Genomic DNA, 14,318 nt, shown 5'->3' with positions numbered 1-14,318 from the left:
AGCAATTTACTATTAAACCAAACTTTTACATTTCCAGCAGTTTCATTAAAACACCAGAAATAACATACAACAGACATGCAATGCTTCTCTCTACGCTCAAACAGCAATTTGATAATTGTAACCAATCATACCAACGATCCGGGTGCAAATTTCATATGTGTTCTGAAGAAGTTAAAATATCTTTTCAGAGCATACTATACACCACTGTATACAGCTCAACTATGGTGCAGCTACAGTAAAGCAAAGATAAACAAGGTGGCACACAATGATGCATTTAGAATTTTGATGAAGCGTCCAAGATGGACTAGTGCTAGCCATCTGTGTGTGACCTGTAATGTTCCCACCTTCCACGCTATGTTGAGGAAGTTTATGTACAGATTTATATGCTGATTAACTGAGTCAAATAATAAAAAAAAACAATTTTAAATGCCATAATCAATCCTGCACTTAGTGATACCAGATATTCGTTACAACTATGGAATCACAACACGCACCTTTACCTGTTTTAATTATTGGACATTGCAATTTGTAGATTTGTAAGTATGTGTGTTTCTTTTGTGATATTTTTGGGGATCAGTTTGTCTATATAAATTTATGTTTGCGTTTGGTCTGAACCCCTTTTGTAATGTGTTGAGTGTACTTTTTTATCTGGACCTTGAGTCTGGAAATAAAGAAATATATCTAAGCAACAGGGCAATTCAAAGTCTCATACACAAAATCAGTTAAACAGAAAAAAACAAGTATACTCAAAAGAAGAAAAAAAATTAATAAAATAAGCCAGTTTGTGATTGGTCCCTGCAGATTTGTAATGGAATCAAGATTGAAAAATGTACAGGTTCCCGGCCTGAGCTGCAGGGCTAAATCAAATCGCGGGCAGATCGGGCTGGGTTCACCCAGTCTGTCTTGTGTTCTGTCAAGGAAACACTGGTAAGCCAAAGGGACACATTTATATTTCCCATTTGGCATCAGGATGTTTGTGCAAATACTTGACTTTGCTTTTGTCACTGCATTGAATAGAGGAATTATTTGTGTTTAACCTGTATGCAAAAGAAATGTAGAAATGTCCCTGCAGTTAACAGAACAATTGTGAACAACAAAGGCAAACATGTCTTCTTCCACCTTTACTCCCCTGTGTAGCAAAGAGGTACCACAGCACATATTGCCCATACCCACAAGGGACACGTTACAGCATTCAGGAACTAACTCTCCACCCTGAAGCAGGAGACACATTAACGTCCCATAACTGCAACACAACCTGCCCTCACTCCAGCAGTACAGGGATCTTGGCTAGAAACTCCAGGGAGGGTAACACTGTTCATGCCAGTAGTGTTTTCAGAAATGTCACGCTTCAAGGGGTCCTCGGAGCTGATGTTTGGGAGACCATTTGCCTGGTGGCGGCTGTCAGTGTCCTGCTGCTATGACAGGAAACACACACTGCACCTCAGCTCCTCCTGCTCTTGTCGACAATGCCACCACAGGCTCGGTGGCTTAGCCGCACCACACACCAACTTAGTTGTGTTCAGCCAATAGTGACACAATTGAAAACACACTGTAGAAAATGAACACATCTGCCACCAATGAAACCAAGCATCTTGGTATACATACACAGTAGATGTACAGGTTTAATTTGACATTTGATATATTTTTTCCTCCTGTGTATTTGATTTGGATTACATTTCTCTTACCGTCCCATGTTGGGTTGAGTTTATCTCTGGCTCTCTTTGATCCAGTTAAGTCTTCCTATGTGACGTAAATCAAACGTGGTTGTCGTGGGTGTACCGAGTTCAGCGGCATAAACATGCTGCGTTCTGTCTTTTATGCAGCACAGTCAGTACCAGGAGTGATTCAGTGTGTTGTGGCACCTCTTAGGTGAACCCCAAAGAGAATACTTTCACTGTGAGACACCGGCTGGGTTCAGCAGAACAGTAAAGCAGACAGCAGTCGGATGCCTGTTTATATTTATATGAAAACAGACACCTTACCTCCACATCTATTTTGTGTGCCTTTGTCGTTGAGGCCTGTCTCTGTGTCCATCCGTTATTTAGATTTATAAGCTACAGTTATACCTCTGTCTCCTCTGCCGCCCCATCCTTTTGGCTACCTCTCTCAGATTAATGTGTCTCAGCATGTTGCCAGCTGAATTTATTCATGTCCAGAGCTAGTGTGGTGACTCACAGACACAGTTAACAATTTAATTACGTTTTCCCTAGCCAAGTTACCTGATCTCCATTTGTTAATTGGAAACAGCTTTAGTTTTTTAGCAGCGCCCAGGTGGGGTGATCTTCTTACAACCTGCTATGATGTTGTAAGAATTTGTCATAGAGTTCGGCCTCTGAAGTAACAAAGCTGTTGAATAATCTTTGCTAGCTTTCCACTAGATGAAAATGATCTACTGCTCATTAACAACATGTAACAAAGGGCCACAGTTCAGAGTCAAACCCTGGCCCGCTGCGTTGAGGAGTAAACCGCCCGCTGTACCAACTAAGCTGTCCAGGCACCCAATCAATTGGTCTTTAAATGAATGAGAGTTTATGGCAGGCAATTGGTGGGTAGTCCCAGTTGTCTTGAACCTCTACATGTTTAAGCAAACAGGTAAAAGCAAGGTTGGAACACACACACACACACACACACACACACACAAACACACACACACACACACACACACACACTCACACACACTCACACACACACCCTTTCACAGTTTATTGGTCCAAGATAATCCATCTTACTTCATTTATTCCTCAATGTTCCCACCTGGGACATTTCTGCAGACATGTGAGTGATGTACATTTCACCGTACAAATTACATAACTTACCCACCTGCTGAGGCTCACATACAGATGTACTGTGTAATAGTTATACAATATCAGGAGACTATGTCAGAGGTTTGTGTGTACTGTATGTTAAGTTACAGGAAATAAACAACATTTTAAAGCTGAAATATTCTCCAAAATGTCACCCTCTAAAGCAGCAGGAGTTATTTATGGCAAGCATCCAAAGTCCTGCTTGTGATATGATTTCACCTTAGTGAGGTGAATTAAAATGTCATCAACCAACAATTTACTATACCCTTCCACAAACTAGAATATTGTATATTTTCACAGGTTTAAATAGACTCTTGACTGCATAATTCAATTTATGTAATATTTGTTGTTAGATAAAGGGACTGGCATGACTAACATCACCCTGGGCTAATACCTGCTCAAAAGAAGCAATATTTTGCAAGTCAAAAAAATACTTACTTACCATATTTGTTTGTGTTGGTGTTTCCCCAGATAACCATACATCATAATGTCACATGTGAGTGGGGGAAAGGAGACATCCTTAGGTAATTGTTTTAGGCGCATAGTTTTTGTAAGTGGAGGAACAGTGTGACTTGTTAGCATTCACCTGCTCCTTGATGGATGAGGCAGTCACAGAGCTGTGATCTGAGAGGTCAGAGGGTTTGGGGGGGTTGACAGGCAGAAAGAGGTCAGCAGCAGTTAGACAGTCAGAACATCAGGAGCTGTGATTGGCTGCTAAACAGAAGGTTGGATCACTGTTATCTCTGCCAGATGAGTGTCTGACCAAGTAGCTGCCAAGTCTGTGTGACTATTTTGAGTTAGCGAGTGACTTGCTGATTGCTGTGAACCATTGTATCTTGAAATGAGAATTCTGTCATAACAATATGTTGAATTATTTTTCAGTCTGATATTCAGACTTGGTGACCATTTTGTTTCCACTCTGTTACGTTTAGGAAATTGACTTGAGACTTTGAGAAATGGACTGATAAATCCGGCTGCCCTAACATAATTTTTTAGCCGTTGCAGAAAGAGCAGCGTACATCGACTGAACTGCAAAACTATTATTCATGGCCACAGAACATCCGCCATATAATAAACTCCTATAATAGCCTACTGAATCGTATGCTTTATGTGTAAAACTCAGATCACCACACAGTCAAAGATTTGAAAAGTGTGAATTCTAGTAATAGTTCAGTGATAAAATCCTTTTGCGCCAGAGGGCATCTCTCTTAAGTGGCTGCAGACTGTGCTGTCAGCTGCGAACATAGTCAATCACACAGGATGGCAGTACATGAAAAAAAGTAGTTTAGCTGACGTTGCTGCATTTAGCACCGAAGCTGAAAGTGTCAAAGCAGCAACTTTTATTAAATTGTAGTTATTTTTTTTGTTTGAAAATGTACTGTTGATTGTTTATTAAAAACACACAAAAAAACACAGAAAATGATCACTACTAAAACAAAGGTGATACTGTGTTTCTTTGTTTTAACACCCTCCCTGCAGGTAAGAGGCTGATTAATTAATTTGCATGCTAAATTGTTAAAAATGGCCAGTTACAGTCTGGGACTGTCACTTTAAGAAATGCTTTGCATTTTGGGTAGTCATTAGCATACAGTTGCTAGACTAGCAAGTTTCTACTGCTTTAAAGTGTGTTATACTGTAACAATGCATGGCTTGTGTGTGCATTAGTGTTGGTTAAAAAGTGTCTAGAGGGTCAAATAAACCCCTTTTTTGAGGCATGAAGGCAACTTCCTAACTGGACTGGACCACACAAGCTTGTTACCAGGTGGGAAGCAGAATTTTTAAGTCCAAAAGAAACATGTCTACCAACTTCAGCTTGAAGCTACACGCTATGAAGGTAACTTACATCAGTTTAAAGCAAGCATTTACATGTGATAATGTGGGGGAAAAAAGTAGGTTAGGACAGGAGCATGACTGGAATGTAGCTAGCTTATATGAAATTAGCTAAAAAGTCAATCCTTTTTGTGGTGGAGGAGGGAATTTGTCAACTTAAGCTGGACTTGACAGCACAAGCTTTGGACCAGGTGCAAACCAGGTTTAATTAGTTCTGAAGCTGCAGCTAAGAGCCTCAGTCATACTTTATATCATCATTAACATGTTTCTAGTTTGTTCTTACACGAAACATGCATCTATATGTGAAAATGTGAGGCCATAATGGTGGGATAGGACATTAGCAGGATTGTCATGGTGATAAACTCAAAATGAAATCTTTTTTTCTGAGATGGAGGCATCTGTCAACCTCTCTCGGTAGGACTAGACAGCTCCAAACCATGTGCAAACCAGACTTAGCATTTAGCTAAAATTAGCTAGTTTTCAAAAACCAGAGGTTGTCCACTACAACTCAGAGCTACACATAGCTTAAGTCACTGACTTGGCTGTTTTCCCATGTTTCTAGTACTTTCTCAGGAAGGATAATTTCTGTGTGATGGTGTGAGGAAAGTCTGTGGACAGGAGCAAGACTGTAATGGTAGCTAACATGTAAGAGCTAATGGAGGCTGCTAGCCAGCAAGCAAAGCCACTTTTAGTTGGTCTGTGTCTTCTTATAATGAAAACATGACAAACCCATCTCTCCTAGAAAGAAAGAAAGAAAGAAAGAAAGAAAGAAAGAAAGAATGAAAGAAAAATAGGTACATGTTTGTTGGGTAATTTTGGGCCATTGTTGAGCCTCTTTGGCCAGGCCGTCCTACGCCATTGGCACCAGTAGCCTAAGTCCTAATTTTTGGACATTAACATGCATTTGGACTAACAACAGCTCATGTTAAATTCATGATTACTGATTGCTATTATTATTATTATTGCTATTATCTATCAGGAACAAGAAAAATGTACGCTACAGGTAACAACTTTTGTCGTTTTTTTGTTTAATTTCTCTGACTGTAAAGGAGAGTTACTTGGATTATTTTTTGAAGATTTGTTTTTATAGTTTAATGCATCCCTCTCCAATTTTTTTATGTTTAGTTATTATATTTGATCTTTTTTCATTGTAAAAGCAGTGTATTTATCCATTAATCCTTTCAGGATTAACAAACATACTGACGACTATTATGTTGTAAAGATGCTGTCATGCACTTGGGTGCAGCTGTCAAGTAAAACCTCCTCTCTTGACCTGACACATGCAAAATATCTTTGCCAGTCAGCTCTTCCCCCGCTGAATTCCCAATCATTACTGTATTGAAGAAAAGGCGTTTTTCACAGTACATATAGATAAATTATGGCCAAAGTTGCTGCTCAGGACTGCTTCAAGGGTAGGAAAGGCTTTTGACTCATCTATTTCCCTGGCCAGATTTTCCTAGCACTGCCCAGGGATTCAGTTCAGTGACCCTCCAATCAAAATCCTGCCTCTGTGACTTTGAGTTATTGCTCTCTGTTGTTCTTCCCTGTCCCTTCTAAATGCATCAAACAAAACTCCCTTTATTCTGTTCTGAAACAGCTGTGTATCTGCACACATTGCAAATAACACATCATTAAGATCATACTCCTAACTTATGTTTCAACTAGTGCTGTCAAACGATTAAAATATGTAATCGCGATTAATCGCATTAATGTCATTGCTAACTCGTAATTAATCACAATTAATTGCAAATTTTTATCTGTTCCAAATGTCCCTTGATTTCTTTTTGACCCATTATGTTTTTTCTCATTTCAATGCTCTTATCAACATGGAAAAAGGGGATCAGCGCGCTTTGTGCCAATGTTTTTTTATTGAAAACAACACAGGCATATATCCTGCTGTAGTGTTCAATTGCACACTAACATTCACACTGGGAGCAAATCATCTCTCACTCAGTGTAACACTGTCCATCAATAAAAGGGTGAAAAAAATACTCTGACGAGGGGGGACGGAGAATTCACATCAGCTGTGTGCTTGGGCATCAAGTGGTATTTTAGACTGGACGTGCTGTGATGATAGCTCAGTTCACAACAACCAAACACATGGATCACTTTGGTCTGGCCAATGGAACATTTGGCGACTTTTAAAAAGTAAACGTTTTATTCAGAATCTTAATGGCGTCCATTTTGGCTTCACACGCTCGCCATCCACTGAAAACTTAAAGTTACAAGTCTTTGGCCGGCTTGCAAGCCCAAACAAGTGTATGTGGCGTGCCTGTTGTTTTGTGTCCGGTCTAGCTAGATCCGGTGGGTGTTGTAGTTTTTCAAACGTTACTAGTTGTTGCAACAGCATGTCAAAAAACAACAAAGTTTGCTAGGCCAAAAAGGACGTAAATCTGGCGATTAAAAACAATTGATGCCGTTAAAATGGGTTTGCGTTGAAACCGTTGATAACGTGTTTAACTGACAGCACTAGTTTAGACCGCTTAAAGGAATAGGACAAATTACAGAAAACACTCCATAAAGGAAAACACTCTGAATTAAATCACAAATACAAATTCAGGGTGAGTCATGTTCAATTTAGTGAGCCGTCTCATCTCTGCTGTTTATTGGTTTCACGCTGGAAACTAAAGGTTCTGACGTCAGGGATGTTTCAGGGCTCAGCAGGGTGAATGAGTTTATTCAGTTTAGTGTGTTATAACATTTACTTGCCTAATTACTAACTGAGCAGTTTCATTACCAATATCTCTGAACATTTCCATCATGATTGTGGGTACTGTGTTTCTAGTGGATTTTAAATGTGGGGTTTATTTCAAGTATTTGAAAAGTTGTTCTACTGTAGTTGTTCACACTGCAGCAGACTGTGACTATCTATTGTGACATAGGCCTAATGTAAATTTTTTCCAAAGAAATGTCAAAGTGAGGATAAAACCCTGTTATTATTCAGTCAGAGCAAAAGCTGCAAATGAAATGCAGATAAAAACTTGAATGCTGTTGGAAATTGACAGATGACACGTCCTCTGTAATTATGTCATAGCAAACTTTCTGTTTCGGTACTTGACTGATCGATTAATCATCTTACATTTTCAGCACTTATCTGCCAGCACTTTTAAAAATGTTTGTCAATTGGTCATGGTGCTTGCCATCTGGTCCCCAGTTTCACACAGTCTACAAGATGTTAAATAGTTCTAATAATAAAAATATCTCCAGTCGTAGATGCATTGTGTGGCTGTGAGCTATTAGTTGCCCTCCTTCGCCACTTCTCTGTACTGTAGATCTACGGTACTGTATGTCCAGTTGTAGTAGTTCCCTGCTAATCCAGACACACAGAAACCTCCTTGTCTCTTCTGCTGTCAATCCCCCGGGGAAGACGAAGAGAGACACAACGGCTGAAAGCGAGAAAGGATTTTGCATCTGCATGGCATCGCGCTGTCTTTCATTCCTCCACTGATCTCTTGTGTCCCCTAATCTCTCCCACTCTTTCCCCCCTCATCCTGCCGACTTTTGCTGGCTCTGTTTCTTCATGAAAGTGCTCTCTCCATCATGCTGTTGGGCCTTTGGGGTAAATACTGTTTTTTTTTCCATTTTTTTTCTGTTTTCCCCAATGTCTCCTTTTTTTCTGTCCAATACTTTTTTCCTCTTTCTCCCTGTTCACCCATTCACCCTCTTCTTTCCTTTGTATCCGTCCATCTGTCCATCCCCCCTCAAAACCTCTCCACCTCGTTGGGAGTCCTCTGTCCTCAGTGTTGGTTCTCTGGTTTGCCCTTGCTTCCTGTTATGTGCATAGTCCTGAGTTTGTGTGTTTTCTGCTGCTACCACTAATACAACTAGACCTATGTTATTTAAGCCCTGCGGCACACATGCACACCCTCAATCACCCAACAAAGTCCTTACCATAGCAGTATGTCTCATCATTGTACCTGCAGTGTGTGAGCGTAAATCTGTGTGTGTGCGCCTGTCTCTGTGAATTAGTTTTCGCTTTACACCATGTCAGGAAGAAATAATGTGTATTGCACTCTCAGCAGATAACTGTTGAGGAAAAAAATGCTGTTTACAATACGTTTGTGCGCACACACACATACACACACATGCACAGACACACATGAAGACACACACATGCACAGACATAAAGGGTTTTTGCAATTACACTGTAAAAATCATAATGTCAGGTTAGCGTCATTATTCTTTGCAGGCATTTCATCAACAGTGTTTCCCCTTTATCTTTGCCTCCACCCTTCTTTTCTTTCCTCTGTTTGTCTCCATACCTCATTGTTACTTACCCTCTGCACCTTTATTGAATGGCTGGTTAATTAATTCACCCCTTCTCTGTGTGGAATCATGTTCTTCACCTACTCTCACTGTTTTTTGTCTCATTTTTACCAAAGGCAAGAAAATTAGTTTACTTTTTTCAGACTGTACCCACTGGCTTATATTTATTTTCAACATACAAAATTGAGAGAGAGTGCAAAGTGCAGAGAAAATAAAAAATCAACATTAGTAAGGAAAACTGCAACTGAATTGGATTGACTTGAAACATTTTGTCTCTTTTGTTACAAACAGGACAATTTATTGTGTGTTCTGACCTTGTGTTAACTTGCATATAATTTACATATATATATAGGGCTGGAGAAAATCAAATATCACAATATTTTTGACCAAACACCTTGATACCGCTACAATATTGTGGTGTTGACACAAAATATTTACACAATGAGATTTTTGATAAATAATCATCAGTAATCTGGATATAATAACTAAGTGGGTAAAGGCAAATAAAAGTCTGGTTAGTTTGACAAATGACATAACTTTACTGTAATGCAGCCTTTACAACCAGGAAAAGACAATACTTATGCCATTGTACGAAACCCAAAATCTAAGACAGTCAAACGCTTTCTACTTGCTATGCCAACCACTGAGCCACTGTGGACAAAGACTAGAAGTTCTCAAGGGGTTAACTAAAGGAGACAACATAAAATAGTTCCGTTACTGATAAATCCTCTCCGACCCACCCCAAAAAAAACCTGACCCTGTTTTACCAGGACATCTATCCATACACATTCAGTTAAAAGTACAAAAACAGTTGTAAAGTGGCTAGAGCTTTTGTCGTGTCGGTGGTTTTAATGGTTTATGGGACAATATCTGTTATGTTGTACTTTCTTGTGCTAATACTAACTTTGAAATTGTTTGTTGTTTATAAAGTGAGTATCTTCAGAAGCACCTTGTCCTCTTACTGAACAAATCTTATCACATTGTACATTTTGTTATGATGACTGAACATTGGATTTAATGAATTGTGTCCATTATTCCCTCCCTTGTTCACCTACACCTCTGTTTCTTTCACCAAAAGTCAATTTTCTTTTGTCCAATCATTAAACTCTAAATCCGCTTTTCTGTGTACTTTTTCTCCAGAGCCTTCCCTCCATCTCAGCCCTTCTGTCCCTACACATCCTGTCTTCAAGTTTCCATTCACAAACATACTCTTTGAACCCATTCCCTCCTGACTGTCCCTCTCTACATTCAGGACTGTGGTCGTGATGATGTTACTTTGACACAACCACAAAAAGGCTACAGAAAATAGATTTGGTGCAATAAAGCTGCAGCAGGTTATTTGTCATACTGATTTCATACCAGAAGTAATCCGATAATAAAGTCAGGACTTGAATATTATGAGTTGAATGTGTAACTGAAGGACTACAGATGATACAATGAAATACCGAGTGCTTGGTGTGTTCCACAGAGGCCCCTACATACTGTCCAACCAAATTTAATTTAAAATGGTTAAATAAAGTCCATCTGTCCTGTGTCTGTGAGCAGCATTCTCATTTAAAGCTGCACCTATCAGTTTTTTTATTTAATTATTTTCTAATATTATCAAATCTGACTTGAAACCAACTAGGACTCACAGTCGTCCGAGCATGGCTAAAGGGAAATTTAATTCAAAGCAGCCTTATCCAAACTGCAATCCACTGCCAACCTTATCTCTTTTCAAGACGTTTGCGCACACTTTAGGCATTCAGTGTGTTGCACTTGGTTGAACACATGATAAGTTACAGTGACAATAAGTAGTATTTTGCCTATGTTCATAGCTCTGCATCAGCGAGCCAATCGCTACTTATCAAATTATTGGTTTCAGTTACAAAAATTGTTGGAGACAAAGGAAAATTGACTTTGAAGTTCTCAGAGCCCAAGATAACTACCCACATTGGAAAATCATGCAAAATTGACACATTCAGTTATTATTGTTAATCTTCTTTTGATTGACTAATTGATTTATCCAATACTATTTTTAACACTGTCTCTATCGATAATATACCATGATTTTAAGACCATATGTATAAATGTCTCATGTGTTTGAAGTTTATCTATTCTGTTAATCTTGTACCGTTTAAAGAGCCGCTATTATACTCTTTTTTTTGTGTGTGATACTTGTACCCTTGGGGTCTACTAGAATAGGTCTACATGCTTTGATGTTCAAAAAACATAATCTGTTTCTCATACTGCCCGTTGCTGCAGCGCCTCCACCTGAAAAGCTCTGTCTGAGCTCTTGGCCCGCCTTTTTGAGAAGTCCAGTCTGCTCTGATTGCTCAGCTGGCCCACTCTGTTGTGATTGGTCAACCAAATTCAAACAAGTCACCCGGCCGGCTGTGTTTGCTCAGGCAGCACCTATGGGCAGCACCTATGAAAAAAGGGGCTGGCATTCTCATTCAGTGACATCACTAATTGAGTAATTTCAAACAGCAAAGTGGGTGAGGCGTTTTAGGCAGTTGAGAAAACGTGTCTGTGGGAGTGAAACTCCATTTGGAGTGAATTTTTTTTTTAAATTTATACATCTATAACATACACAAAAAACTATATAACACACTAAATCAAAGGAAAATCCCCAAAAGCACAATGGACTCAATGTTAGTCACTCTGTTTAGAAATGTTAGCCTAACAGCTGAAATGGAAAAGAGTTTAAGTAATGAATGTCTGTTTCTTCTCTTCTCTCTCTCCATATCCTCTTCCTCCAGCTCCATGCTGTCCCCCCTCTATCCGGACCATGGCGGCTCGGTGGTGTGGCCCCAGAGTTCATCCTGCTCCTCCTCCTCTCAGGGCCTCCAACGCCCGCTACGCTGCCGCCCTCCCCCAATCAGCGGGAGCAGCGTTGGCCCCAACCCCACCTACTATCACGCCGTCTATGACGTCCGCGTGGACCAGTACAGTGAAGTGCCCTTTACTGGCGGAGGTGGAGGCTATGGGGTGCGATCTGGCCGGGGCTCCTTGTCCCTGGTTACCAGCAGCAACGACCCCACAGTCCCGCTGATCCGCCGGAGGGGAGGAGTGATCGACCACCGTGATGTCATCCTGGCCCACCAGGCCCACAAGCTGCACAACACGCCGCAGGCCAGGAGGAAACAGTGGGAGTGAGTACGGCTCACATTTTAAAGTTAAGAAAACAATACAGTTATGAAGGGGAGGAGCTCTGTTTTTTTATATCGTGTGGGAGTTTCCTTGATAATTTGATGATGCCATAGGTTTACCCTTTGGCCAGGGGTGACAATATTCAAACTTTTATAACGTTTTTGTAAAAAAAATGTTTTCGGTCAGTTCAATATAGGAAATATTACTTTGTCCAGCGACCATTGGTGGCTGTTTTTGTTCCTAAAATGGGACGTTTTGTCGTTGTAATTGTCAGCAAAACTCTGCACAATTGTTGCTAACTTTATCTGATGTTGACACAGAATTAAGAAGTGATCTGACTTTTAATTTGAAGCTTTCTGAATGTTTAGAAAACAAGTAAATGCAAGGAACACTCCTTCAAAATTATTTAAAAAGCCTTTATTTTACTGGCTATTTCATCATAGAAAATCTAAAAAGAAACATAGGGAGATGTTTTTATGAGATCGTTTTTTTTTCTATTGAGATATAGCCAGTAAAATAAAGGTTTTTAAAATAATTTGAAGAGGAGTGCCTTAAATTTCCTTTTTTTCTTTGCTTAATTGAATTCCCAACCCCAAAGAGCAACTTCAGTCATCGTCCTGAGCACCCTGGACCTTTTTGTCTTGCTTTCTGAATGTTTGTCTCTTAAAAACATTTGGGGGTCCTCCCAGAATAACTCGGTACTCTGAAGGGATGACAGCAGGGCCATGTAGCACACAACAGGTTTATTATCTTGTTTAGTGAAAACAGCGGTTCCTGCTGGAAATGAGGATAAGAGCTGAGCGACTGAAGCAAAACAGTAAATACAAATGTACCGCCAAAAACAATTTGCTTAAAGAGGCCGGAACACAAAGTAGAGTGGCAGAGTTGGGTGATAATTCTCAGTGGGTTAGTTACTTTAAGTGTGCCCTTTCAATGTAAATATAAAATAAAACTAATTAGCAGAGCTTTAAACTGCAGTTACGGTTATGAATGTTTTCCTTTTGGGAATATAACTGGCGCTGAACTAACACTGATGGTCATCGCAGCATGGTGTCAGTGTCAGAGCATCAAGAAGGGCTTTCCATCCACCTGGTTGTAAGGGAATATGTCCATCCCTCTATCTGTCTCTCACCTTCCCTCCTCCTCCTGTTTCCCTTAGTGCCGTTATGTATTATCCTGCACAGCTCACATCTCATATGTCCAACAGTATTTCCGCTCCTCTGTTACCCATCTGACATAGGGCTCTGTACAGGTAAAGGGATATGAATAAAGCAGCTTCTGTTCAACACTAATAGCAGTAATCTGGGATCCAGCAGTCCTAACAAAGTCCCAGTTCCTTCTAGCCATATTTATCAAATAAGGGGTGTAGACAAAGTCTTGGTAATGTGGCCTAAGAATTGGAAGCTATAAGATGAATTGCAAGATCAATACACTGTGTCCAATTATTGTCAGAGCTTTTAGTACAAACGTGACTCAAACAGCTGAGAAAATCAATAGCTGTGTATTCTCAATGATTGAATGTCTGTGAAAGACAACTCAGGAACGGATGTTTTCTTTAACAACACAAGCTGTTTTTTGATAATCACATTGAGACTGTTGCAAGCTAAGCAGGAACCATCTTAAAACAGCCTTTTTAGAATTTATTTGCTCTTTCTCTGCCCTGCAATGCAGTCTCATACACTGAAACATTCAAAGGATGTAGTAAAATCTGTGTCGTATTTCAGAGGTTTGTAAAGTTTAAAATGACTTTGTTGAAACTGGAGCCTAATGCCAATAACCAACACATTGTCACTCCCAACTTGTCACACCTTGATATCAAATTTGAATCACTCTGGGTACCCTTCTGGAGTCATCGTAGGGCAGTGGTGAAGTCTAATGTACTGTAGCGGGTATACTGTACTGTGTGTACAGTGTACACAGTACATTATATATACAGTACAGTGGGGGTGGGGCATATCAAAGTGGGGGGTCTGGTTGTCCTCCCCAGGGAAGTTCGGCAACAAAACCACTTAATTAGATTTAAACAAAAAAAAGAATGTGGTTTGGATGAAAACATACTTTGTTAAAAAGAACTGGTTCAAAATAAGTAGATTGTTATGTAACTTGCATAATGTGACATTAGTTAAACTAATGAGGTAGCAGATGCTCAGTCCGTAGGGAGTTGGGAACCGGAGGGACGCTGGTTCAAGTCCCCGTTAAGACCAAAGTGCCGAGTGTGGATTGGTAGCTGAAGAGATGCCACTTTATTATCCTATTATCCTGATGCTCTTGAGCAAGGCACCTTAC

The 14,318-nt window shown here is 40.0% G+C and overlaps 1 long non-coding RNA gene across 1 annotated transcript; it reads left to right on the top strand.

Annotated features, from left to right (window-relative positions):
* Positions 1 to 778: 778 nt before the first annotated feature.
* LOC117934668 lies at positions 779 to 11,396 on the top strand. Its single transcript, XR_004654536.1, has 3 exons — positions 779 to 900; positions 9,569 to 9,570; positions 11,383 to 11,396. It is a non-coding gene; the product is annotated as an uncharacterized LOC117934668 (long non-coding RNA).
* The last annotated feature ends 2,922 nt before the right edge of the window (positions 11,397 to 14,318 follow it).

The sequence above is a fragment of the Etheostoma cragini genome, chromosome 2 (genome assembly GCF_013103735.1).
Source record: "Etheostoma cragini isolate CJK2018 chromosome 2, CSU_Ecrag_1.0, whole genome shotgun sequence".
Classification (NCBI taxonomy): domain Eukaryota; kingdom Metazoa; phylum Chordata; class Actinopteri; order Perciformes; family Percidae; genus Etheostoma; species Etheostoma cragini.
Note: the sequence above shows the minus strand (reverse complement) of the source record. Positions and strands in the feature narration are given on the sequence as shown.